Raw genomic sequence first — 27381 nt, forward strand, 5'->3', positions numbered from 1 at the left:
AATAAGTTAATAATTATTAACTTATTAGTGATATACTTACAAAGTATTTAACTGACTCTGCTTTAGAATTTGGAGCTAGAATTAATTTATATGTGGTGTTAGGGTGGGTATGATGCTTAAAACAAACGCATTCACAGTACTAGTTTATATTACGCGTATTTCTTCTGTAGTTTAATAAAAACTCAAGCAATAATTAGCCAAATTGCTACTATTGTGTTGAACCTTCAGTAAGTGATTGTGTTACCTGATAAGATCCTGTAGGTTCTTCATTTAAAGGTTTATACAATTGTCAAAAAACTAGTTTATGATTTTTGAGAAAAACTGTGTTGAAACTTAATAAAAATGTAATTTACTCTTAAAATATATACTTTATGACCTAAAATATTATTAATGAACTAAACCAACATTTGAAAAATGTAGAGGTGAAAATAATAAATTCCTTATATTGATACAGTATACGTGTATAAAATTAGTATATTTATACGGTAATGATACACCCATGGTGTAATATGACGTATAGATCAAATGTCGGTAACACAGCTGCTACTACAGCAAAGTGACGTCAGCACGTTATACAGTAGCGATCAGCAGTAGAGATCTGACACCATGCTGATGAGTAGTGGCAGCAGTCGACACGTGAAATAAACGTGTTAAAAGTGCCAATCTTGTTTGCAAATTGTCGCCTTGTCGTACTTTACAGTAGTCCAACACCAATCTCTTAAAATTTGTCAAAAAAAAGCATATCATATGTAAAACATGTTCTGGTTTGTTAATTAGTTACGTTTATTGCTTATTTTTATGTTAAGTTTTACTAACTAAAGATTTCACACAGCTTTCTTGACGCAAGACAACTTTTTCATACTCTTTTAAACTTGTAAGACATTATGAAATATAATGAATCATACACTAAAACATAATTTTATTTGTATTGATGGGTCAAGATTGCACAATTTTTTTAGATAATACCACTTGCATGCACATCAGATACACTTTGAACAGAACATTAAAATGGAAAATAAGCATAAAAACTATTGTGCAAGGTGTTAAAAAATAAAGGATCAGTCAGGACAGATTTACCCGCACCGCGCCCGATATATCGCCGCACTCGGCTAAGTGTCAATGCGGACATTGGTTTATGCTAGCAGGTTGATTGCAGTACTGCAATTGTCTCGCCATATGACGCCTAAAACTCGGGCCACTCGTGTTGGAAGAGGTGCGGATATTTGTTTTCCGATCTTTATTATGTTTGATACTCTTCCGATTTAGAATAAGCTCTGAATGATCCCCTTGTATTTCACCATAGCCTAAAATTATGCTGCAGCCTACCACCGAGAAGTCACGGGTTCAATTCTTGAGGAGGTAAATACTAATTCCAAATGGGATTTGACTATTTTTCCCTAAAAATGATGTAATACCATTAATTCTAATTTCGTTTCGAAAGTGAAAAGGCCAATACTTCCCAAAATTAAGGGAGACATGTACTCACATTCATATTCACAGTCACAATGTCCTTGTTAATCGCTGTAGCTCGTTTAAAAAAAGCTCTCAGGGCGCTGATATTGTTGTGCAAATGCTACTTGCGGGGTTTAATTACACGCGCAACATTTACTGCCGAGTTCTCGCACTCAAAACAAAGTGGTTACCGCTAGTGATTTAGCAATAATCAAAATACGCCAAAACTGTTGGATTCGTTTGTTAAGTTTCAAGTTTGTTTGGCTATTTTCAGCGTTCGTTCGGCATTCGTGTGCGAATTATAAAAAAACCAAACTGGTATACATGAAAGAAAGAAAATGTATTTGATTAAATCATCCACCGTAAAAAATCAATTCAGGGTAATGGTGGCGAAATTTTAAAAAGTACCCATTAAAACCCACCATATTGAATCCTACATAATTTAGCGCGTCTACCACCAATCTAACCAGTTTTTCTGTACTCTGGGGTTCCATTGGGGGCATTACTTTTTCGAACTAATTTATCTTGTAGACGTCGCTCCCGAACAACTATTTCTATCCTTTCACAGCCGAGCCACCATACATGTTCGTGTTAGTTGGTGTGCCTATTGTAGTTGAACGCTGGGAAGTTGATATTGTATGAGTTTAAAGTAATTATGTTTTATCAAACTAACTAATGTCAAAAAATAATTTCATCATGTATTATGAATATTATATGATAACATTTCACTGTATTTCTCTTTGTTTACCAATCTGTTCGCTCTGCGGCTTTTCTAATTGTCAAATTTTAAACCCAATATTAAGATTAAATAATTTTCTATTATTATTTATTTATTATTTTCTATTATTTAAATTATTTATTATAAATAAGAGTTTTAATCAATATTTGAGTTCTATAAATCCTTATCAAATATTTTATATCAAATATATCAAAAATGTTTATACAAATTCTTTTTAATTAATGCTATGTTTATTTATTATAACAAAGAACGTTTTCTTAGTTGTTTTACATACGATAAAAAAAATCTTTGCTTTGGCAACTTTTGATTCCTTAACATTATTTTGTTCTGTTTTATAATGTAATTGATCCACTTTTAAAACTATTTTAAAACTATGTAAACCTCAGTTTGAGGTGCTACCTACAATATACAAATAGGTAGCCTAGGAAGACTACCTATACAAATTGACAAGAATAATCTCTGTTTGTTGGTTTTACTTATGAGAGAAATAACCGTACGAAACTGCAAGGCCGCAATATAAACAATTTTCGAGTTGCGACTATTACATAAAAATCAACAAAGAAAGACAAAATAATTATGTTCGAACAACTATGTTGTGTGTATTGGATATTTTCTTCAAGTATAGACAATTGTTTTAGAACAGATTGAAAGGAATTTTGAAATACGTGTATGTGGTCAATATTTCAGTATATCTGGAGTAAAAGGTCCAACTTCGTTCGTCTAAACGATAAGAACAAGAAGTATTTTGCAAAATAATCTGTTATCGTGTTTCAACATTTACGCTTATCCGTGTTTACAAACAAATGGAGACTATTCACTTGACTTTCTCTTACGTTAATAAAACCTTTAGTTTGGTTTAATTTTAAAATCATACAATATTCAAGACCACTGTATTTGTATAATCACTCAGATGTAGCAGTATAGAATAATCTACGAATTAGTTTACCAACAATTTAAGTAAATGTATGGGTCTGATAATAACTGTTTACGGTTACTTTTAATTTATCGGTTTAAATGCGACAGTTTATAAAATGGTTTTTATATATAGATATAAAAAAGTATACAAAAGACATTTTTCTCAAAGTTAAATATGTATGGTACGCCTTATTTATTTACGGTCACCACCCTCTCATTACACAATTGCTATTTAACGATTGTTTGAGAATGGAGAATTTCGACGCTAATCGTAGTTTTAACTAACATTACATTCCTCCTCATATTACATTAGGCCTTTATTAGATATTAGATAGGCCATATCTGTTTGTGAAAGAAAAAAATACTTTATTTGTGTACTTTTAGGGACGAATAAAAATAATCCGATCCGGAAACCTTTGATAAATAAAGGTTTTTGTTAAGGTACAAAATCAAGAAGCATATTTTCAACAAAAATCTATATAAATAATAAAAAAGCTTAAAGTTTAAAACTGCAATGCATTGGTTGTGATTCTTATTTGATCACCGAAACCAAACCAGTAACCGTTTTGATTTCTTAAACAGTTTTATGCTGCTATTCTTTTTTTGAAATAATATAAAAAGGATCTAACCAAAATGAAGCATTGTGAACGTCGCACACTTATACTTTCAGTTATACGGTATTCTAGCTTGAAACCACTGTGTCATATTTAACTTTGCAAATGTTAGGCAAGTAACGAACTTGTAATATAATTTGTTACATCTCCTGGCAGACAAAAGAGAAATTGTCAGTCCATGTGATACGCTTCAACGATGCTCAGCTAAATCCCATGGTTGGACATGCGCCATCGTAGAATACAGAAATGAAGTTTCGTGGACAATTTAAAATTTATCCAGACATCTTCTCACGTGATACACAATTTTTTTTCGTCAAATTGGGTTTCATAGCAGCGTTTGAATATCAAAAGTTTAGACACTAAATCACCAAAAAATTATGTATTTATTGGGGTGGGAAGCCTAAATTTGATAATACGTCACATGTTAAAATTCCCTATGCTTGTAATCAGTTTATTTACTAATTTATTCGCCCTGCTATTTTCTCGTTGCTACCGTGGTTACCAATCTAATAATATTCTATATTCGCTCAGCCATGGAGTGATATGCACCGGCGTCAAGCTCAGTACTACCTATAGATATATGAAGCTTCATGCACAATTTAAAATCTATTAAAAAGTCTGTTTGTTTTCGAGATATCGTGCGGACAGACAGCCAGACAGACATTATTATTTTTTGCGGCAGAGATGATGGGCTACGCTAATTCTCAGTGAATAACAAAGTTTTAAAATTATATTTAGGAATACATTTTCAATTATTTATTTTAATTTATTAATTTCAAACTACAGACCTTTGATACAAAACCTCTAACAAATGATATTCAACTAGATCAAATGTATTAAATTTCAATAATATCTAAGTTAAATTAATCTTCAGTCTATCTTTTATCAAAATCAACCCAGTTTAATTGAGTTAACGTCTAGGATTGTCCATAACAATCATATCCAAGAATAAAACGTGAGTCATATATTTGACTAATGCAATGTGCACGGAAACAGCAAGCGGGGATACGGCTAATGTGTCAGAGAACAACACTTGACCTTTGCTCTAGGCTGGACAAACAACATTAGCACGATAATGGCGCTATCTGCAGGGGTGTTCATGAATCAACTTCTAATGGGCTGTTCGCTGTCGCCACTGACCGTTGTTTTCGTTCATTCCGACAATCCTGCACTTGGTGATAACGATTACTGTACAGTCGACCAATGATAAGATGTTTTCAGTTTATACGAAGAGATCGTTGTTTGGAAGGAGAAATAAACTACAATATTTGGCTAAATGTTTTAAAATAAGAAAAATATTTGGTAAGTTTATTAAAAAAATATATAGTAGCCTACCGTCTCAATTATATTCTTAAGATAATTATTTAATTGATAAAGTAGATAAAATATGATGTTATAATCTATGCCATATTGTATGAAAAATATTTCCGATTAAAGTTTATATGTGGTTCCGTTAATTTTAGTGAGTTTCATTTAAAGGTTCATTTCTAAAATATATTATATACTGTAATGTTTAGTTATTCGTATACTATAATACATTTTACGACTAAGTTCTACTTCCCTTGGTAAAATATTTGTTGGTCTTTAAAATAGAAGATTTTAAATTTATAAGTACGTAATTCTTGGAAGAGACAGAATATTCTTTTTTCTTTGTATACAAATTTAAATAAAAATGCAAATCTACTTTCAGTTTTATATCAAGTATTTTAAGTATCCACCCTAAAAGATACTGCAATTTGAAGTAGAGGCGTCTGTAGTGGAACGATGCTAAATTTAACTCTACCAGAAAAATGTTAAACAATAAAATATCCTCTTTATTATTTAATACCTTAAACTTTGAATATGACTCATGCGCATCCAAATGCTTTTGAAATTTATGTAAAACGCATATAATTTTTTCGTATCTAAGATTTATAATTAAAAGTTGAAGTTCAGAAACAAAACAAACCAGCAATTATATTAAGAGAACTAGAAGAATCTTAAATGCGTATAAACCATAACTTAAAAAAAAACAAATGAAACTAAAGGAAAAATGCCTTTATTAAAGAGGCGGAGTTAGGGCTGTTGAGCCCTCTCTATCACTCAACCTCATATCGTGTATAGTAAATTAACAATATGTTAAGAAGACATCTTGTAAAAAATATACAACCAAGCGTATAAGGGTAACATTTTTAAAAGATTATCCTCATGGAAAAAAATCAAAATGCCAGAACTTTATGCCACGTATAAAATCTTCACAGAGATGCACTGCTCAGTACCGGACGGAAATCTTACTTGTACTGGAGGAAGTCCTCGGCGGCGGTGATGGCCTCAGCCTCCCAGTCAGGGTTGGAGACGTCAGATCCTGAGGGGCTGACGGAGAGACTCCCCCGAGAACTGTGATGAGACCTCCTACGGACTGCTAGGTGTCTCTCTCTCGACAGCGCTCTCGAGTTGTATTGTCCGCGAGCCTTCATCATGCACTCACTGTTCTCGGCTCTAACTATGGTCTATTCTAACTAGTACTCAGTACTCACGAGTAAAAAAGCCTTCTGTGGAGTTCTTTTTCAATAAAATGCTAAAATTAAAATGCCCTTAAAAACAGCTCTATTTATGAGTTTTTCACAATAAAAATATATTGTGACAAGTATTTACACATCCAATAAAAAAAGAAAAAAAGTCTAGGATGAAATTAAAAAGGCGGCTCGGGCGTATACATAATTTTGTATTCATCAAGTTCAATTACGGACAAGGTTGATTTTTAATCCATAAGTTAATTTTTCTTTTCAATTTCAAAAAATCCAAAGGTTATTTTGATTTAACGACTTAGTGAACAGATGTAACGTTTGGTTTATTCACAAATAGTTCACATGTACTTTGTTTAATATTTGTATTTAGCCAATATTTTTCAAGTTGCTGTATAAATTAAACCAGTTTAGAATAGGCTAGTAGTCTATAAAAAGTAGTTTCAGGATTTTTCGCAAAAGGTTTTCCATTGTGTTACTCTTATAAATTAAAGAATATTGGTGTACTAATACAATACATGATTTCATTTAAACTGACAACTTTTGTCTTTTAACAAAAGAAATTTCCAAGACAGTAAGATAGAGTAAGAAATCACCATTCCCGAGTCCATCATATTATGCAACAGGTCCGAAACTTGACTGACTATGAAGTTGTTATTGAACACCTTATATGAACGATACGTCGTAATACAACTCATGTCTACATATCACACTATATGTCAGAGCGGCTGTATACTCCTCACGTATTTATCACAACTGATGGATTATAAGCGCGCGAATCACTATTATTCGTTGTTGGCTCCAAACTATTTTTGTTGTATAGTTTCCTTGTATATGTCATAACTAGCAGTTATTCGCGGTCTAGGACACAATTTCGCTGTTTCGAGATACACATACACAGGACTGAGGGAAACACTTCCGTCTAAAGACATTTAAGATGGGTTTTATAACAATCTATAAATTGATAGTAAAAGTTAGATAGTAACTTTGTTGATTTTACTTGCCTTACAGTACTGACCAAGCACTGTATACTTAATATTTGCTCAAATGTACAGTTAAAAGTACAATTTTAGTAAAAGTTTAAATGTTCTTATCAGGATATGTTCTTACCATGTGCTCAACTGCAGTTGCAGAAAGGTTAACAATGAAGTGTTGTTACCATTAAGCCTACTCTACGCTTTCACTCTATAAATGTAAACAGTTTTAAACTAGTGGTAAAATTAATTAAACATATGATTGTGCTGTCATAAAACAATGTTTATCAGAACAGTTCATTACATTTAACTCGCAACTTTAAAGCCCAAGGTGGGATTTTAAAAAATTTTAGAGACCTAGTGTGGCGTAGTCAGAAGCAAATTTTTATATAGGAATAAGCCTATATGTTAACCAGGACCTCTAAGAATGTATATGTAAAATTTCAGTATAATCGGTTGAATAGTTTGTGTGTGAAAGCGTAACAAACAAACCATTTCGTATTCATAATATTATATTAGGATTTTGGCTTATATTTGTTGTGGATGTTCTAATATTTACAAAACAAAAGCTATGAAATATTAACAATTATGAGGCTGAGCGCGCGCTTATTCCGATTGAATGAAGCGGAGTAGTCTGACGGGTTTTGTGACACCACAGTATCAGGGTTCCGACTTTTATTACATAAACTGTCCTTTCTTCAACCAGCCCTGAGGCTAAAGGCGTTCATTAGGTGATTTCTATTTAGATTCACCCCTAACACAGCATCTTTTCATTTTAGAAGGCCTAAAAAAAGTATTACTCTAGCGCACTAAGCTGGAAGGCGGTATGTCCATAGGCGTATCTGTGATGATAGATAGCAGTAGTATAAATCCCAAACTCTACAACCTCCTCAATATTTTTGTGTCAGATCCAATCTATATGTACGTTGAAAAGTGGTATCACGTGAATCGCCATTATTCTTAAAGCTTTACTTATTAAGCTCTTTTTGAAGATCGGCTATCTGTATTATAGCTCGTCGCCGAAGGCCTGAAAGCTCATGGGCTCAATTAGAGGGTTCACTGCGACCTTCACCTGGAAAGCGTCGTCAGCTTCAGCTGGATAGTGGTCAGTTACCGTCATTGGAAGGTAGGTATCTCTGCAAACCAATACGTTCACTACACCAAACGTGGAAGCTTAAGGTCTCTCTATAAGAGGCGACACTGGGGGAAGTTAATAAACTCATAATCCTAATTTATAAATTATATGTTAATGCTTTTGTAGCACAGAATAAAATACCTTTACATAATGGCTGTCACCTAAGCTGCCCATTAGGAAGGGTGGCTAAATCTGCGTAAATCTAAAGCAATCATGTTAATGACGTTGCTCGTATTATTGAAAAGTCAAGGAACACGTGTTATTCATAAGGACTGTTTTAATGTCATAAGTTACCAAAATAACCTTTAATTATTTATATGTATTATCATTTTCACAAATAGTCCGTGTTTCTTCATTCATTTATGCGATGGATGGTCCGAGGGTCTATTCAGAAACTGTTTAGATCGTTACATCTGAGTATATAAAGATGATTGTTTTCTAACGTGTTAAAATATTGTTTTCGAACCGGTATTAGTGCTGGGTTTTTGATGCTACAGCGTTTTACTACTTTTTACATCAGTAAACGTCTTACATATTAGACGTCTTCAATTTTATCGTCAAACATATTAGAGGATAAAATTGAACATTTAAAGGCAGTATTTCTAAATTTTCTCAAAGTAGAGAGCAATATGACGAACAACTTCATTAATGCGACCATTATTAAAAAATCGCAAAACTTATAATTTTACAATTAGTGCAAATATAGGGTGTGAAAAAACCGCATTTTATTACATCCTGCAAGAGCATAATTATTTTATGAAAAATAATGAAAGTTCCATAACTTGCCTATTTGCTTGTTGGCTTAGTTTTGTAGCGTATAATTTAAAACATAAAAATATCATTTGAGTACATGGGAATTATAATTATCAAGTAATATGTAAAACAAATAACAGAAAATGATTTTTCTAACACTTCTTTTTGATTTCATACGCCCATAACAATAAAATTATTTTGTTCGCGTTATTAGTTTCTGAGCGGCAAATCCGAAGCAATGCCAAATTATAAAGCTCGTCCAGTGCATAGTTGCTTTAATTAAATATATCCAATATGTATATTTGGAATTTTATGTTTTTTTTTTTCATTAGAATACGGTTGTAATGGTTTCAATTCGGGAAATTTCAGTCAGTTATATAAATATGTTCAGGACACATTCTTCTGATTCATTACTATTAATAGATCAATGACTTGTAATTATTTCATATTAATCTTCATTATTTGACTGTGCAAGTACGTTTTAACATGTGTTAATATATTTTTTTAAATTTACAAACGAAATTCAAGAGCTCGACTAGATTGTTTAGTTTAAAACAAGTTTGAAGAGTTATTTTGTGCGCACCCATGAACAAACTCATAAAATTTTCCCTCTGATCTTGATTGAATTGCCATATATTTGACTTATTGTTTTTTCTTAAGAAGATTTTTAAAGATTCACCCAAAGTAAGGGTGAATTAAATATGAGATTAAACTCCACGTCTTTGAATTTAGAATTTTTTGAAAATTGACAGTTAGGAGAATAAAATGCCAGAAAATATTATCTGATGATTATCGTAACTACTATTTAGTAAGGCTGTTTGGAATTACTGAATGATTTATTACAAACATTTATTCCATTTATTATAAGCGCCATACTGTGTATTATGTTATTTTGTTCTACATTTAAAAATGTAGAAAAAATAACATAATACACTAATACAAAGTATAATGAAATGTATATAGTTGAAACTTTTATTTTATTAAAAGGTATAAAGACTAAAGCAGTACATTTTAATACGACTAAGTACTTATAAAACATCAAATGTAATCCTCAAGATCAATTTAAAATGGGAATACGTGTGGGGCGTTAAAGAAAATATAATTCACTATTTAAGATGAGAATATTTCATAAAAGATTTTTAAATAAAAATGGAAGTTCTGCTTCAATAAAAACCCGCTGAAAATATAGATCTGAAATTTGTTTACAAATACACGTATGTTAAGAACCACGCGTTCACACGTTTTGAGAAAAATAAAAAAAAACGTGTTCTACAGCTTAGGACTTTGAGACATTTCAACTCTTCAGGGTTTGGGTATTACTTTGATGGTGCTATAATACGCGAGTTATAAGTACGCCACACGTGGTGTCATCAGGCTATGCTGATATTGCATGCGAAATTTCAAGTCTATAGTTCATTCATTGTATTCTTGAGATATCCTGCGGACTGTCACACAGTCAAACACAAAAGCACTCATCAGACATTTCTCATGGTCAGACAGAGAAAGTTAACTTTATACACCCCCTTAGGTTTCAATGACGCTCAGCCAAATCCTATTAATGAAAATCCACCATCATCAGATTCAGTCTTGTCTATAATATAAGTTAAGTTCATGCAAAATGTAAAGTCTAAAGATGAAATGTTTCTCGAAATATCATGCGGATAGTTAGGCTTCGTGTACTATGTCATAACTACCTTGCCTAATCTTTCCCTATACCCTTTAGACATGTCAAAATTCCATATGACTCATGAAATTCCTGTGCTTCCTGTTTAAAAATGAATTGATTCTGCGATTTTCTCGTTTCAACCATGGTTACCCATAAGACAACTATAAACATGCTCGCTAACGCTTAGTAAAACCAGCCACTCAAATTGATAGACTTCGCTAACGCTCAGCCAATTAGTAAATTAGAGAAAGAGAACAGCAACATTTGGTACAATTTACTTCTCAAAGATAATTGTTTCAGTGCATAAGAGAAAGGACTGTGCTTTACGCCTTGATTTTAAATATCTTATGTAACAAGACAGTGAAGTAAGACGTTATTTGTTTTATAACGTAGTATTGAGGTAGCTCAATAATACAGGCAGTTAAAAACTAAAATTTTACTTAAATAATTATAGAAAGAAATCATCTTTGTTGAAGTAATTTCCCTCTAAGCTATTCCTTTTCGAGAAAACCACACTAAAACATCAATGAAAGTGAACTTTTACGAGCGAATCAATTGAGTAATTAGTTATCGCTATTAGCATTCCCAAATTATCACCAGGATGCCTCAAGCGTCTACTGAACTCAAACCTGACAGACTAACTTGGATCTTAACGTAAGGGCCCGAAGGCATTCAATACCAATTATTCGCATTTACAACTAAAACTTACGATTTGATGAGCACACTTCTAAAATACCACTGGGACGACACACTCACTTGACACCCTAAACTAAAGAACAACTGAACTAAAAATAACTTTCACTCTGCTGCACTGCCGTCCACGCATGACTAATATTATTATCTACTGTTTAAGTGTGCGCCGATACGATAACGGAAGGGAAAGTAAATAGATAGATTCGCCGAAACGATATGAGTTGGTTGAATGCCACTTGCGCGATTCACTATCGTATGAAGTTCGATACGATGATTACGAACGTTTACAAAACTTTAATACACCGAGTAGTGTAAAAGAAAAAAAGTATGGGGAAGATGGTATTTTGATTTAAATCTGAGGCAGGTTAGATGTGGGCTATACTCTTGCCTAGGAGTTTAAAAGGTTAAGTAGATATGAGGTGGCAAGGTTCCAACGGTCCAATTTTCCAAATTTTATTTTGCAATTCAAATCATAGCTAAAAGAATTGCTTCGGAGGAGGGAGTAAATTACATATTCTCTCCCACGATGCCCCTCTAACGCATAGATATGTTACGTGTAGTAAGTAGCAACTTGACAATGATTTGATATCAGAAGTTAATTAAATTATCATGCACCAGATAATGTGTAGAACATTTAATCTTTCTATTGTTACTCAACCATGCACTGAATGCATTCCTTCTCCGAAATAGTATTCTCTTGTGTATACATTTGCAAGGCGAAACGCTTTTCAGAGCGTCTCCAAAATATCGAGTTCGGAGTTTACACGTTTCTCATATATTTGTTTATTTTTAAAGTTTCTGCCAAATATATAATTTAAAATGTTGACTTTTAATTAATAAACTACTTATAAAATAGTTTCATTCTAAACAATAAAAAATACATATCAATTTTGGCCAAAATATGTGTTTTTGTAGCCTACGGTTTACAACAAAATATTAAAAAAGGTAATTGTTTTCTTCATTACTTAATGCCTCAAAATTTTTCATATGGGAGGATTATTTCAAATCATTCATCTCTAATAATAAATTTTGAACTTAGAAAATTTTATATTTCAAAACTAAAAATAAACCTTTCTTATTAAAACTAATTATCGTACCCTAATTAGCAAAAGAATAGACGTTTTAGTCACTGTGTCATTCTGAAAGTCCTGATATGAATGTAGACGGTTGAATTTGACGATTGTAGTAGGTAGTTAAGGATATAATTCGACTTAGTAGATCGTTTCCGTGTTAGGTGCAATTCTGTTTTGAATTCACAAATTATTAAATATTTGTTAGAGTTGACATTTCTTCATTTGTAAACTTGAGCACAACACCTCGGATGCGGCAATAGAAATTGTATACAATTGTAAAAATATACAATTTTTCAAAAGTCCAACACTAATGTTTTATAAGTTTTTATTATTGTGATAATTTGAAGTACAAAATATAAAATATTACAGGATTGTTCGGACATTTTCCGTAATTCTGCGATACAAGGAAAAAGTAACACTACATTTCTAGATGTGCTATCTGATCTCTTACTCAGGTGCAGAGCGTCTCGAAGCTTAAAACTTTTGGCTCGGTTTTGGTATTCGTATCTGTTTAGACAACACATAAAATTTTAAGATAATATATCTATGATTAGTAGCAAGGTAAAATCAAGCAAAATTTACTGAGGTGTAACGTGAATTCTTTAACAAGTATTAGCAACAGTGCTTTATCCGTACTTGACCCACAAAGAATTCCAATTTATATTTCAGTGTTACATGAGTTCCATCGATGATTGTATAAACCAGAGCGATTCTATACCAGATATCCATACTGTTACGTATGTCAATAATTAAATCTATGCAGAACTGTTATTCCAGTTTGGCTAGAATCATAAGTAAGAAAATGTCCATTGAACTGTGCTTGCGAATCCTCATTAAAGAAAAGAGACCTAAACAGGAAAGGGATAAGGAGACCTAAACAGTAAATGGGATAGAGAGATTGAAACCTAAGGCTAATATATATTAAAACCCAGTTTTTGACACCTAATGAACACATCGTCGTAATTACAACCCTAAAGACAACTTTCCATGGTATTGCACTAACGAGATATTTCATGGCCAATATTTTCAACATAAAGACTTGTAGCCCCTTTTTGTAACACACTGACCTTAGCACCACGATGGGCATCAATTTCGAATGTCAGAAACCAAAATCTTTACGTAGGATGTTGATGTACGATTGGAAATGTACGATTAGAAACATCTAGAAAAGAATGAATAAAAAAGGGTTCTTACAAAATTCACTGATATTACCCAAGCTAACCCTATACTTGGGATAGACGGTCACACTCTTTGATTATATCATTACCAGATGTAATTGTATTCTTGGTTCTTTTATGAAAGTCCACATTAAAGGTTCTCTTGGAGAACCTCAAGTCGGAAGCGCCTCAACATACGAGATACGGTCTAGCTTATAGGGTGCTCCGTCATCATCAGTCCCCGCGTCCAGGTGGTCGTTCTGTAGATGTTTTTAGCATCACCACTGTACTGTTATGCTAGTCACTCCTAATGGTTACTGGTTTTTCACACTCCGCGAATGTGAAGCCTCCATGAGGAAGACCGGCCAGAGCAGTGGCAGTGGGAGCGAACTGCCAACATTAACGGCGACATTGTTGACGTACTGAGAGCGGCTGGACAAAGAATGAGTTACACAAGGCACTTACGTCACCGAGACGTCGATGGCGAGTGATGGTGTGGTGTAAGTCGCTATTGTCCACTTTCCACGGTGCTGCTGTCAGCAGAGCCAGTGTCACCAGTGGCAGCCACCAGGTCGCGCTACTGCTGCTGGGCTCTCTAGCTAGACACTGTCCAGTATACACTTAGGTGTGGGACATTCCTCCAGTCATAAGTCTTGTCGTAGATGCTACAACCCTTGTTGGGATTAGTGTTGTAGTCTGGGGCTCTATACGGAGCGATCTTAAGTCAATCGAAATTGCCTAAAAGGTTATTAGTTCATTTTTGTGAGAAAGTCGTTTGGAAACAATCTAAGATATTTTAGACATCGACTCATATAACTTAGCTCTATTAAAAAGATCACTTAGTAGTATAACCACAGCACGCGCACTATGACGTACGTCGCAACCAACGCGTTAAACTACTGTACAATAACTGTCTAGCTATAATACATAAAGTACATCTTCACTGCTTTAAGTGGTTTTATGTAGTCTAACACCACAGCACGCGCACTATGACGTACGTCGCAACCAACGCGTTAAACTACTGTACAATAACTGTCTAGCTATAATACATAAAGTACATCTTCACTGCTTTAAGTGGTTTTATGTAGTCTAACACCACAGCACGCGCACTATGACGTACGTCGCAACCAACGCGTTAAACTACTGTACAATAACTGTCTAGCTATAATACATAAAGTAAATCTTCACTGCACTAAGTGGATTTTATGTAGTCTAATCACCACAGCACGCGCACTATGACGTACGTCGCAACCAACGCGTTAAACTACTGTACAATAACTGTCTAGCTATAATACATAAAGTACATCTTAACTGCACTAAGTGGTTTTATGGAGTCTATCACCACAGCACGCGCACTATGACGTACGTCGCAACCAACGCGTTAAACTACTGTACAATAACTGTCTAGCTATAATACATAAAGTACATCTTCACTGCACTAAGTGATTTTATGGTAGTCTATCACCACAGCACGCGCACTATGACGTACGTCGCAACCAACGCGTTAAACTACTGTACAATAACTGTCTAGCTATAATACATAAAGTACATCTTCACTGCTTTAAGTGGTTTTATGTAGTCTATCACCACAGCACGCGCACTATGACGTACGTCGCAACCAACGCGTTAAACTACTGTACAATAACTGTCTAGCTATAATACATAAAGTACATCTTCACTGCACTAAGTGATTTTATGGAGTCTATCACCACAGCACGCGCGAACTATGACGTACGTCGCAACCAACGCGTTAAACTACTGTACAATAACTGTCTAGCTATAATACATAAAGTACATCTTCACTGCACTTTAAGTGGTTTTATGGAGTCTATCACCACAGCACGCGCACTATGACGTACGTCGCAACCAACGCGTTAAACTACTGTACAATAACTGTCTAGCTATAATACATAAAGTACATCTTCACTGCACTAAGTGATTTTATGTAGTCTAACACCACAGCACGCGAACTATGACGTACGTCGCAACCAACGCGTTAAACTACTGTACAATAACTGTCTAGCTATAATACATAAAGTACATCTTCACTGCACTTTAAGTGGTTTTATGGAGTCTAACACCACAGCACGCGCACTATGACGTACGTCGCAACCAACGCGTTAAACTACTGTACAATAACTGTCTAGCTATAATACATAAAGTACATCTTCACTGCACTAAGTGATTTTATGTAGTCTAACACCACAGCACGCGCACTATGACGTACGTCGCAACCAACGCGTTAAACTACTGTACAATAACTGTCTAGCTATAATACATAAAGTACATCTTCACTGCACTAAGTGATTTTATGTAGTCTAACACCACAGCACGCGCACTATGACGTACGTCGCAACCAACGCGTTAAACTACTGTACAATAACTGTCTAGCTATAATACATAAAGTACATCTTCACTGCTTTAAGTGGTTTTATGTAGTCTAACACCACAGCACGCGCACTATGACGTACGTCGCAACCAACGCGTTAAACTACTGTACAATAACTGTCTAGCTATAATACATAAAGTAAATCTTCACTGCACTAAGTGATTTTATGTAGTCTAACACCACAGCACGCGCACTATGACGTACGTCGCAACCAACGCGTTAAACTACTGTACAATAACTGTCTAGCTATAATACATAAAGTACATCTTCACTGCACTTTAAGTGGTTTTATGGAGTCTATCACCACAGCACGCGCACTATGACGTACGTCGCAACCAACGCGTTAAACTACTGTACAATAACTGTCTAGCTATAATACATAAAGTAAATCTTCACTGCACTAAGTGATTTTATGTAGTCTAACACCACAGCACGCGAACTATGGCGGCTGTTGCAGTGAACGCGTTAATATTCATACATTCAACAATAAATGTTGAAGGCCTCACGTTGCTAGTGTTAAAGTTTTATGACAGATCAATAACTCCTAAAAATATAAACAAACTATATCATGTTGCAGTGTTATGAGTCCCACTGGTCTTTAAAGTAGCGAATAATCCCATCTTAGCCTCTAAAGTGTGTGAAAAAAATATTTTTTTTAAACCTGTCAAATGTAATAAACCATATGTTTAATTAACTTAACCACTATTTTCATTTTTTTTACATCTGTAGTGTGTATATTCTTCAAGGAGTAATCATTAGTTTTTACGTCGTCTTTGATTTCAGCGATTATTTAAGTACTCATCTACCTTGAAAATGTCCTAAAACATAACATGGTCTGACTCTGAAGACTAACTTGAAAGCAGTTAGCAAGAACTATTCTAGATGAAAGTTTACTGGACTTTGCTTTAGAACTAATGTACCAATTTCAGCTGGTCTAAAATATTTACTAAAACTTTTTATTTTATGAAGAAACAACCACGTAAAGCATTGTTAATATACTTTTAACTGTACACTTTTATCAAATACTACAGTTTTAAAGACTGTTATAAACCCATTTTAGTTGTCTTTTGACACAAGTAGGCTTCTCTGATCTGTAATGTTTTTTTTTGATCGGGAAACAAGGCAAAATCTAGTATGGAACACAAAATACTACGATCGGGGTAAATTTCAATAGCCATAAAATAAATATACACTTTTTAACATATTTTCTTGATCGTGGCAAGAAGGAAACTCAACATTGGGGTCGGAAATATAATTCACTCGAACCAGAAGTGCCTATCCAGGTGGAAACCCTACGAAATTGCGAGCGATGCCGGGCTAATATATATTAGGGATTTAATAGTAATCACTAAAATCTGATCAATTAGAGTCGTTATATCAAGTTTTTAGGTTAAAAGTGGAAAGTCTGTGTTCAAGTTATGACGGAATGAATGGCTCGGCAGGGTTGGTATTTTGCAGATGAAATACTTAGTTGGTGGATTATGGCACAATGTTATGATTATTAACGATCGATAAAAAGAGAAAAAAATGTAGCCACTAAAATGTTCTATGTTTAGGATACCAATAGTTGATGCAATGTAGATAGTAAAATACTATATTAATAAAATAAAGCAAAAGTTGTCAACTTCACTGGAACTTGACGGAGATTCTCGTTGTAATAACGGAGAGTTAAAACGACATATCTGTACCGTCTAACGTACTTGACTGTTCGCTCCAGACAGTAATGTGATTTCCGCCGGAGATGCATCGCGTCGTACAGATCCAGTTATGTCAACCTCCAGCCCTCTATCTCGCCGCGCTTCGTGGTTCTTGCCTTGGGTACGGTCAAGCTGAAGTCGGTTCCAAATATAAACAACGCTGACGTCAACAGAATTCCTCGACTAATTTGTAATGCTGTCGTCACTTAGAAATACGTCTGTCTAGTACCGTCCATTCATCTGTGGTCATTTGGCAACAGAAAAGTTCCTTGAAAACACAAGTAATATAAGTAAGAACAACACCAATACTGAAGTGGACATTTATCTTTAATTGAATTTCTCAGTGAGTCCAAAAATCGCACCTCTAGGACCTCCCAGTATACAAAAAAACTAAGCAGGAAATCTAAATAAATTGTGAGTAAAAAAAGTCCTGTTCCATAAGAATGAGATACCACATTACCGCTATAAACTGGTTGCCAAAGCAGCGTAAAGATAGTTAGGCAGGCCTTGCGATACAGTTTTATACTTATACTAGACGGTCGACGTACTCAGGATTCGTAAATAAATCTATAAGAATATTAATATTGTACAGGATGAGCCAGATCGCACAAAGGGGAGTTAGATTAAAATGTATTCCAATACTTCGTACATTAATTACAGTAGTAATCAAGTTTACTAATTAAGTAATCATACCAAAAAACCGTAACACTGCAAATAAAACGCTTATAACGCTATACCTTCTACTTTGGCCACAGGAAACTTAAAAAGGTGCTTCCAGACGGCGTAATTGGTAATGTTTAGAAATTATTATATGTCAACACTGTTTATGTTTTACAGAATTTTAAATGTCTTATTACACTGGACATTTTGGCGGAAATAAAAGTTATCTTGAATCTTATTTAGAGGATGTGCCAAAACGTTTTTTAAAGGGATTTTACAAAAAATTATTGTTTTATTCTTAGCATTTACACAAAGTTATTACTGAGCCATCATTAAAGGAAGCGCGCGGTAGATGGCACTTTTGATTAGTGTTTAAATAAAAAAAATGAAACTATACTAAAAATGAAAAGTCTAACATTTATAGGGTTTCTTAACTCTTCTTTTGGTAAAACAGTTATTGTTTACTTATTTTAATTCTAAACATTTTAAACAGCAATGTTATAATAAATGGTCCGTACTAATTAAAATGGCTTTATATAAAACATTTTTGCATTTAAAAGTTTTTGCTTTTCTCTATCTGTTCAAAAATGGCAGCATAAAATAGAAATTTAATAAATGTTAATAAAAAGTTAAATAATTCCTATCCAATAAATGATATTTGTAATATATCAAAAACCTCTTGAAATAGTCCCCCTGGTATTCGAAATAAGATAAATTTCTTACACACGAATTAACAAATTTTTTAATAGATTTTATAAAATTATTGCTATTAATAAAGTCAACAGCCTAGTCATTTTAAATAATGTTTTATTACTGAGATCTAATTATTTTTTAATTCGATTGGATTTTAATGTTAAAATGAAGACAATACTGTAACATCTATTTCTGGGGAACATGATTTAAATCGACTAAATTCGATTATACACGAGTTATATCTTTTAAAATACTAGACGTGGTTATACTCGCACATAAGAGATCGGGTACTTCCAAACGTGCAATTGTGCTGTGGTAGTGTATTAAACAATGTCCTTTTTCTTTGGGGGGTTAAAATGTCAAAAAGGCTTAATACTTTTATTATGTTTCATAACTGTAGGGGGATTTGCGTATGATAATTTTCAATACAAATATTGGAAATGTTCCAGTATAAAACTAGTTAAATAATTATATTTTGTCTATGTGGTTAGTTTATACGGAACTTTTAAGTATAACATTATAATAATTCTGCAATTTTGGATAGCAATAAACATTATATGGGATGATTTACACATTCTTTGTTTAAGAGCGTATTACAATTATTTGACAATTTATATTAAATTTAATGCACTATGGATACTATTACTATATGATAATTTTTTAGCGAATCAAACTTGAACAATAAATTGAATATTGAATTGAATGTATAATATATTTTCATTAGCGAACAGTTTCGCAAATGCACTGGGCAATTTGACTTCGTTTGAAGCACTACCATTTTTAACACGTAACTTATATTTTATTATTTTATTGGACATTTTCAAGTATATAAATACATAATTTTCGGAGTAATACGCAAAGATAAGTGCTGAATTAAAAACGAAATTTTCGTGACTAATATTTTATTGTAGGTTATTTTTTTAGTTGATTTAGTAAAAGTGTAATCCTTTCTTACTAGGACCGTAGGCTATAATTATCTTCTTTGAGTAATTTATTGACAGTTGGCTGCGTTCAGCGAGCAGTTATTGTGGTAGTAGATCAATTATGTTTGAAAAGAAGTGACTGTTTTCTAAAGTTATTTTTAATACGAGCTAGTAATGTCGTTTTTGGGATAAATATTTGGGCCAGTATACACGCTATAATCTTTTCAGTTTTGAATATAGACTTGGTGCTTACCGCCATTTTTATTGTATGAAATACGCAGGAATACTAATCAATTTAATATGTACAAGAAGCATGTTTACATTTATTGATTGGCGTAGTGTAAATGTACGAAATTTTAGCTCAAGATGGTCAGTGTTGTTATAGCCCAGTCATATGTACATATGTTTGTTTCAATATAAAAGTTTTTCGTAATATACTCATAATTTTCCGAAAATGGAAAATAACTAGCCACGGTGAAACAATTGAATTAATTATCACGGAATCAAAATATTGAAATTAAGTAGTGAATAGCGAACTCTAAACTCGACAATAGAAGATTAGTCACTATTCAAGTAAAAAAAAAACATCAAATAATAGATTTATTCCATAACCAACTAACTTTGTAGTTTACATTATTTATTTTATTACGTTCTAATTCGCCCTTTTGTATATATAATACAAATAAAGTCATTTGAATTTGAATTTGAATTTGAATTTTTTACGAGAAACTCATATAAAGACTGTTATCAATCTACTTCAAACTACTAATACTACTACTACAGGCATCAAACTGAGATCTGACAGAGGAGTCACGGTATACGCAATCTTTTTGTTAATATATCACAAAACATGTTCGTTAGAGACATTCCAATTTTTCTTATGTGACCACGAAGGCCTTTTATTTATCAGAGGCAAGTAGGCTACATATAAAAAAATGTAATTGGAAATTTTAGTGTGCTATGAAAATTAAAAAAAAGTGTAGGAAAATATTACAGCAAGGAAATTGAAATAGTGTTAAAAAAAACTATATGTTGAACAACAGTTATTAAATTTTTAGACATGTTTTATAGACCATTCCCTTTAATTGGCAAAACAATATCAGTATAATTAGCCAACATTATTCAATCATAAATTTGGAAAAACCAGGTAAGAACTTTAAGATGTTTATAATTTACAGGTTAATGGTTAATCAGAATCGAAGAGTTGTTACAAATTAAAAAAGCAAGAAGATTAACATAAATACTTATTGTTAGACTAATCCAGCCTCGTCAGGGAGTCGATTGATGCTGGTGCTAACCTTATGATGGTAATCTGAAAATTATCAATAATTTAAATCACTATCATCTAAGGTTGAGTGGTACAGAGGACTCATTAGTCCTAACTTCACTTCTGAAATAAAGGCCATTTCATTCATCCTTCTCACAGAATAGGTATTTTTGCTATCCTATATCTTTCTTGGTCAACTCCTCTATAATTTGGATTCATTCTCAACTGATCTGAAGTTAATATAGTTATTCCCGTTCTAAATACACAAAACTTTTTCCAAAATATTTGAGAAAATTTCACATTCCTGCATAACGTGAATTACAATACATTACTTAAATACTGCACCGTACTGTACTTACTGCATTAATGAAACCATATTATGTTATCTCAATCGGAATTTCATTAGATCGCTTGTTTTATTATTTTGAAATCAGTGGCTTCCCTTGGGTCAATTTAGTACTAAATTTCTCCCTTTCTCGATTTAACTAAGGATATTGATGTTGTCGATCACGAGACTCTCATGATTGCTTATCTTATGGCATATATAGTCTAGGCTGAGATTTTGCTTAATTTTATATGGCTTGTGATTATTCCTTCACAATGGTAATAGAATGCTTGTTCCTCGTAGTTTTGCGGGTCGTCTGGGGTATTGGACCGCGAGAGAGTTACAAAGAATATTTACAGTAAGTTATCATCTTCACACTACCCTCTCTATTAATTTATCATTGTATTGATTTTGTTTTTAATAAGCAAATTTGCTTTACAATTCAAAGACATAGCAACGGTAACAGAAACTAAAGTTAGTTAGCAATTGAGAGTTTTGAGTTAATCATTTATAAAAATTAAATTTTCCATTTTCGTTTTACTCTTTCCCTCTTAAAATAAAAAAGCTTTAAGTTTAACATTATAGTGGACAAAATTAGGATGTTATTTGATCGGAAAGGCTTATTACAGTTTTTATGAAGTGCTGTAGGTTATTTGAACACGAGCTTAACATTTACTTGACAATAATATTTTTTCATTATTATTTATTATAAACAAATAATATATTATTTATGTAATTTATATTCTGCACAATAATGCAATATTCTATTTTGTTAAATTAAGGAGTATAATCTGTACAAATTTAGTATGTATGTGTTGTACTTTTATTGATAGGCTCATGAACTCTAATCTCTAACCCACGTCAAGTATGATAAGATTTGTGAAGATAAGATCATCACAATTTAGCCGTTCAAAGAGATGATCTTAGGCGATGATGAATTTAGGCGTTCATTGTCAACGCTCGCTGTCTTTCTCGCTCGAAGCGCGAGCGAATGTGAATGGAATCGTCATACACAGAAATACTCTGTTTTCAGGTGTTACAGTTTAAATATGAAAAGAATATAAAATAAATAGAACTATGAGTCATTATTCAACTACGAGTACTGAATAATTCCGGTTTCACCCAGTTTCATGACCACTGCCCCTCCCCCCTTCGACACTAGATACGCCTATGACCAGCCGTGATAACAGGCAAGCGATTGCACATGCAGAATTGGCTGTGTTATCTATTACCAACAGTGATAAAAGGCAGAATATAGATGCTGTTTTATTGTACTGTTCCTTGCGGTAGGTGGAAAAAAATAATAACATGACTAACACAATGGTATGTACAACTGTTCTGGTACAATGTGACAGAATGACAGTTCTAAGTTTAAATGTTCTAAAACCCTATTTAATGATGAAAAATATAAAAATGTGTTTTTGGAGGAACTCCTTATATAATAAGTAACAGACTAACCATCCACTATATGTTGAAGCCAAATTGAATGACTGATAACTTTGATTCAAAATAGTAAAGATAATATATATAATATATATTTTTTGTGCCATTAAAGTACAGAACGTTTCAAAAAGATAAAGGTATAATTCAGTATTTAAAAAAATGTAATATAGTAGCCATTAAGTACATAATAATAAATTTACTTTGCACTTTAAGTATATTTCAAAACAGAAAATTTACACAAATAAAGAACTTGATTATAATTAGCAACAAAGAATAACTAATTAATTTTGCTCCACATTTTCTTACTTAATGCTTAATAGAAAACAAATATTTTATTATTTAACAAACATTTTAAAGGTATTGTAGTTTGACCATTACTAGGTATTGGCTAGGCAAATTTTTAAAACACGTTTTTATGGGGTATTCCTTTTAATAGTCGTTTAATTATTAGAAACACTTCAAAATGTAACGAAAATTGAATCTCAATTAAATAAAGGTCACATAACCTAATGTATGCGATTGTATAATTAAAATAAACCTTATTTCTAATATAATATTTACGAATGGAAACGATACCTGTAATGAAAGGGCCATTAAGATATGTATGAAAAGCTTGTGGAAAATAAGATATATTCGTTTATATTGGAAAACAAACTATACTTGTGAAGGCTGAGAAGAACTTCAAATTTAAACACCGCAGTGTTATTGATATGACTACGACAGATTAGATAACCCCAATCATTGTCTAATTCAAACCTGCAAAACTATTTCAATTAAATATATAATTAACATCTTAAAAATTAATCTTATATTTAGATATTGGGTACCACTCGTATAATACACTCTTATTAAAAAGAACAACCACAGAAGGCTTACATCTGGAACGAAATCCACGTTAGAAAAACCACAATCACAATAAAAACCTAACGATAGGCGCGTCAAAACGGAGCACATGGATCACGACGTACACAGAAAGCAAGATGGCGGCGCACAGGAGGAACACCAGCGAGTACAGTACACAGAGAACTAAGTAGAAGTCCATCGGAGAGCTGAATCATCAGATAAGGCAGGGCTAGACACCTTGTGACACGGTGTTGCCTGCACGTGCACACGCACACACACAAGCAGATACCAAGGCCTTATCAACTCTTAGAAGTAGTCGTTATCTCTTGACGCATGTCATTCACTCAAACTAATCATGACCCTCACAGCATACCTTTACTTTCTGGAACATGCATCCTAAACCTACCTCAAAGAACATTTCATCTTCTCGAATGACAAGAGGTAAAAGATTTTTGTATGTCCGATGAAGATTAAAATTGACTATTACAGTTTAAACCTCATCACAGTGCCATAAATTTTCGTGATAGAAGTGTCCATTATTCTTGTATAGAAGTTAGATATTTTATAAAATCCTCGGTTCCCCTTGAGCCACTTAGTGTTACGTTGATCCTTGCATATGGCATATGAAACGAGCTCCCCATCTCACTTTTCTCCTGACGGGAGGCTATGTTCATCAGTTTCTCTCCTCAAATATCAGTCCAATTAGACAAGCGAATTTAAGATGTTCAACTACTGCAAGAATAGACCTCTGAATACAGTATTTTGTCAGTTTAGGATTTGTTGGGCTTCTAGAACATCCAACCTCTATGTTCCATGGACTACAGATCTCTCAAAATTGGTTTAGGTTTACCGCAATGTTTATAGAAATGAAACATTTATCTAAAAATTATACGAAATATTAATACAGGATACATGATCCAAACGTTAAAATTGGAAATCTATCTTAGAATATATTATAATATTAGATACACTATAATGTGTGTTTACTGTATTGTATATTCACTTTATTGTATATATTGTATACTGTTTCATATATTGTAGGTGTTTCTAAGTATTTAAAACCTAATTACTCGGAAAACAGTCAACAGAATAATCTAAATATTTCGGTTGAGAAACATAAATTTAGGTGTTTATATGTAATATTAGACCTATATAAAACACAAGTATGGATCTTTCAACAACCGTTTCTTTTTCTATAATAATTTAAATTAAGAAAATATTACGAATAATTCTGATTTCCTTGATGCAAACTGTATAATACAAAGAACTGTTAAAATATATTGTAAAACATGTTTGCAACAATGCTACATATGAATTCAATTCAATTCAACCAAGTCTGTATTTTTAATCTTAGCGTTTTGATTATAATACAAAAATTGTTCTCCCAAAGAGGCATACATACGGCTAATGAAAGCTGTGAAGCTAGCGAAATAAGTATGAACATGAGATTACAGAATAAGACGTGGAAATAGTAATATACGGTTATCAGTGAACTGGTGTTTTCCCCAATTTTATTCTACAGACTGTTGAGAGAGCTGACGTATCACAACTACCGACAGTAAGGTTAACAGAAAACAGTGATTTTTTTGTCGCAGGATAAAAAATGAATAGTGATTGAATACTCAAAAATTCAAACTAAAACTAAAAGAATAAATGATCTGAAAGATACATGCTAGCTTAATTAAACAGAAAAATATTGTAAATATGAGGGGGAGGATTGTTTACACAAAGAAATTTGCGTCCACAAGTCGGGGGAGACCGTTTAATAGGTTAAATGTAAATTAATAAAGATATTCATCTGTAACCTTCAGTTTAAAAAGCGATAAAAAGGATTTTGTAATGCTGTTCAATAATTCATTATATAAACTTCTTCAATTTAGTCGTGTCATCCTATGAACGAATGTCCTTATTTCCTTGAGGTCGTACTTCCACTCATATGATATTATTTTCGTCATCTCTAAAAGTAAAAATATGGTTTATCGTGAAAGGTACACACACAGGTTTATTTCACCAGTTCTTCGAATTTATTTGGAAAATACCCAGTTTTGGTATAAATGTAAATTTTTTAAATATCTGATTAAGCTACAATTTTATACTTTCCATATTTCTGTGTGTGTCCTCATTTTTTACAAGTAGCGGATAGCACTGTTTGAGTGGGATAAACACAGTTTTGGCTCTTTCTAACTAAAATAGGGTGATTATTGTAAACCGTGGTATCTAACTAAACACCATAAGCTATTCGAGAAGCCTTGGAGATATTCTCTTTCAACCAAATTCAAATATTTCATAAATGAAAGAAACCATTACATTTAAAACACTTATGATAAAACAGAATATCGCAAGGTTCTATATTAGTTTCCGTATTTTTTCATACAATTTACATTATAGTACACCAATTGCCCTCATATATTAAACATAACAGTCAACTTGAGAGGCTATTTTCGTAATATCGTATTTGATTATCTATGATTATGTTATGCATTTTACTTTATTCTGTTAAGGCAATTTTCTTAAATATTCGTCAATGAATTTGTCATTCTGTAATTTTTAGTGGATAACTTAAAGCAATGAGGTATTAACTAGAAGGAATAGGAAGTTAGATAGACTCTTAATGATTCACAGACATGAGATGTAGTTGGTCATCAGTCAGATTTCGTGGAATCCACATCATTGACAAGCTGAAATGGAGAGCCTACACAATGACCCTGAGACATCATGCCTTGGGCTATGTTACTACTATAATCATATATATTCTATAATTTTCCCCTTTCTGGCTCCTCTCTGGACAATAATTTGCAAATTTGAGCTACAACTGGCATATCTTAGATAAGTCTTAGATCTACTTCGATCGTCTTGTAGAATTTAGGAATGTATATAGTGGTAAAGGTTTGTTATCTATTCAGATCATGAGTCGTAGGAAAATTGTAAAGAATTAAATCAATCAAATTAATTCTGAAAGATAAGCAATAATACGTTCGGCTATTTTACGTTGTATACAGTTGCCGCTTATAGACAATCAGTTTCAACAAAACACGTTGGTAAAATAATTTCTTATGTGAAAACACCTAATAATTACTATACAAGCAATCTCTAATAATAAATGTATCAAGTTTAATGCATAAGTTTCTTAATAAAATTTACAAAATTCTAATTAAATACTAACATGCAAATCGAAGCATAATGTTAATTTAAATCGAGAAAATGCGCTAGACAACTTACTTACCAATATCGGTGTTGTGGAAATATAGTTTGGACTCTTACCTGAAACAGAAAGATTATTTCATCCACTGAAACGAGAAGAATATTACTCCAATCAGCTAAAACAGTTGAGGATTGTGTTGAGATTTTAGTGGTACTCTTAGCTCTTCCTGGAACGTCATTACTCTTGGCCCCAAAGGCAATTGCATTTGTTCATTCTCAGTGGGTGTTGTGAAGTGCTCAGAGTAAAGTATTTACATCCGAGGTT

The 27381-nt window shown here is 32.9% G+C and overlaps 1 protein-coding gene across 2 annotated transcripts in view; it reads right to left on the minus strand.

Moving 5' to 3' along the window:
• LOC124357168 (four and a half LIM domains protein 2) overlaps positions 1-27381 on the minus strand; it is a 492077-nt gene that overhangs the window by 283309 nt on the left and 181387 nt on the right. The window contains exon 1 of one of the 2 annotated variants that reach the window (XM_046808678.1): positions 5995-6145. The exons of the other annotated variant lie outside the window; for it this stretch is intronic. The gene's annotated coding sequence lies outside the window, so the exon portion shown is untranslated. Of the gene's footprint in view, positions 1-5994; positions 6146-27381 lie in introns of those variants that run through there. 2 annotated transcript variants of the gene reach the window in all.

The sequence above is a fragment of the Homalodisca vitripennis genome, chromosome 3, assembly GCF_021130785.1.
Source record: "Homalodisca vitripennis isolate AUS2020 chromosome 3, UT_GWSS_2.1, whole genome shotgun sequence".
In the NCBI taxonomy this organism is placed as follows: domain Eukaryota; kingdom Metazoa; phylum Arthropoda; class Insecta; order Hemiptera; family Cicadellidae; genus Homalodisca; species Homalodisca vitripennis.